Here is a 2,701-nt window from a genome sequence, read left to right on the forward strand (position 1 = left end):
CTCAAGGCTAGCACTCTACCACTTGAGCCACTGTGCCACTTCTGGCTTTTTCTGTGATTAATTGGTGATAAGAATCTCACAGAGTTTCCTGCCTGGGCTGGCTTCAAACTGAAATCCTCAGATCTCAGCCTCCTGAGTAGCTAGGATTACAGGCATGAGCCAACTACACCCAGCTTATACATCGCCTTTTTAATAACGATAAAGTAAATAAAAACAAAATAAAGCTAAAAATGGGCAGAAGATGGCTCTTCTTACAAGTGGAACTGTATCATCGGAGCTAGACTGAACTTTTCTATACAAGAGCAAAAGAAAAAAATCATGTGAAATGGGGTGGAGAGGCCTTGATGTCATCAGAGTCTTATACCTCTTAGAGGTGATGTCATCTCTGGGAAAGTTGAAGGTTCAGGACTGATTGGGTCATCCTAACCGCTCAGACCAGTTTGGGAAGCTACCTCTGCTTAATCAGAGGTCAGTCCCTTGACCATAGGCTCCGGCAGTGACTAGATGGCCTCTGTCCACTCCTGAAGCCCAGTGACGATTGTCAATAAGCAGATCAGTGCTCCAGGCCAGCTCTGGGGAAGCCTTAGTTTCCATGGGCCCCTGGCCAGCTGGCCTGCCCAGGATGAGAGCTTACCCTCCCAGCAGCCACTGCCTCGACCACCACACCTCCGTGTAGAGGAGCACCAGGCCTTATGTTCTGGTTCCTACCAGCAGGTAACCTGGAATGCTGTACCAAACCTCCCAACACAGCCCATTCATGGTTGTTCTCCATGAGCAGATGCACCAGGTACCTGTCCCTCTGTCCTACATAGTCACCACAGTAACCACCCAAGGTTTCCCCTTGCCTGCAGGCCAACATATCCCTAGCTGGAGTGACCAGCAGCACCCAGTATGCTCTGTGATGTTTAGTGAGCAGCATTATCCACTCTGCTGTCTCTCACCCCTGCTGATCCAGGTATGCACTATGCAACAGCTCCCTGCAACCTACCAGGCCAACTCTCACCTCATCTCCAATGACTATTACATTCTGCACCACTCCCCTCTCCCTCCCACTGCCCCAGGCTGCCCAACATGGTGCCTCTTGGGCAGTTTGTGCCACTGCACACCCAGCACCCATGGATGCACCTGAAGTGGCTGAACAATTACATGGACCTGAGTGGGGACCAGCACCCCCTGGGCAGCTTTACTTACCCTACCTGTGCCCCAGCCCATTCTTGATCCCCTCATTACCTGTGAGTTACCTAACCCACGATCCACTGCACCAGGAGCTGTCCTTTGGGGTGCCCTACTCTCCTCATATGATGCCACGGAGAGTTAGTACCCAGAGGTACCACCTACAACAGCCACTGCCCCCACTGCTGCCACCGCTGCCATCCCTGAGCCACTTTACTATCCCAGCTTTGTGCTCTACTTCCTCTCAATGCTGCCCATGTCATCCACAGCTATGGAACCCACCATCAGCTTGGATCTGGACATGCATGATATGGAGATGGAGAACTATAAGGCCCTCCTGAACCTGGCTGGGTGTCTGGGAGATGCCAAACCGTGGAGCCTCACCAAAGCTGATGTAGAACAACTCCTGTCATACCACTTCAACTCTGACAGTCATCAGTTGGAGCAGACACTATGCATGATCTGCTTCAGCGACTTCAAGGTGTGGCAGCTGCTCTGTGTCCTCCCCAGCAACCACAAGTTCCATGCCAAGTGTGTAGACAAATGGTTGAAAGTCACCTGGATGTGATGCCTCTGAGGTGCCCAGGAAGGCTGAGTAAGGCTCTACAGCTACACATGAGAACACTGACTGAAGCTCTGGAAACTTGGGGAGACTCAGGGAGGATGAGGACGGAGGACAGGGAGGGAGGGGCTCAGGCTTGCCTTGATCCATCTACAAATCCAGAGCTGGTACCAGGATCAGACCTCTGAGAAACTCCAGAAATAAGTCCCTGCATTTGCCAAGCTCCAAAGACTCCTTGCCTCTCTTCCTGCCTGTCTGCCCACCATGGAGCTGCCTGGATGTTCCTCCACCCCACTCTCCCTCCTGACTACCCTGTGATCCTCCTTCCTGGTGGCACTGGGAACTTCGGATTTTCCCCTGTGGCCAGTGGAATCCCTGGCCTGGGATTTGCATAGGCAAAGGGTCACCATCTTGGGTCACCTGAGCTCTGTATTGAAATGTTGGGCCAACTGCCCAGATAGCATTGAGAGGTGTATGGGACAAATGACGACCAGAGGCCATTTCCTAAATCCCAGGGCTGAGTCCTTCCTGCCAGACCCCCAGAAAGACTCAGGCAGCTGGCTCTGGTTGTCTGGTTCCTACAAGACCTGCACCCCAGGCAGGTCTGTTCCAGGCTGGAGGGTGTGCCAGCCATGCCCTCTTGAGCAATTGAGAGACAGGCCCCATGCCCAGGCCTATGCTCTTGGTGGTGGCTCCTCTACAGTGACAGACAGGGCCTGGCCTGATGTCCCCTCTTGTGGTTTTTGCAAGAATATAAGGAGTAGCTTTTTCTATTCATTTGGCCCAAAACTTGCATGTTGAGTTTGGAGGTATGGATATTTACAATTATTTTTTGTTTGTTTGTTTCTTTCTTTCTTTTGGTGGGATACAGGGACTAACAAGAACCAGAAAGGGAGGCAGAGTCCAGTGGGGTGGTGCTACCTGGCCTACATGCTGGGCTAGCTGGTGCTGGATGAGGCCGCAGAT

The 2,701-nt window shown here is 52.2% G+C and overlaps 1 pseudogene; it reads left to right on the forward strand.

Annotated features, from left to right (window-relative positions):
• Positions 1-499: 499 nt before the first annotated feature.
• Positions 500-1,772, forward strand: LOC138807318 (RING finger protein 44 pseudogene; annotated as a pseudogene).
• Positions 1,773-2,701: the final 929 nt, after the last annotated feature.

The sequence above is a fragment of the Dipodomys merriami genome, unplaced genomic scaffold (genome assembly GCF_024711535.1).
Source record: "Dipodomys merriami isolate MVZ:Mamm:240054 unplaced genomic scaffold, mDipMer1.0.p SCAF_101, whole genome shotgun sequence".
Classification (NCBI taxonomy): domain Eukaryota; kingdom Metazoa; phylum Chordata; class Mammalia; order Rodentia; family Heteromyidae; genus Dipodomys; species Dipodomys merriami.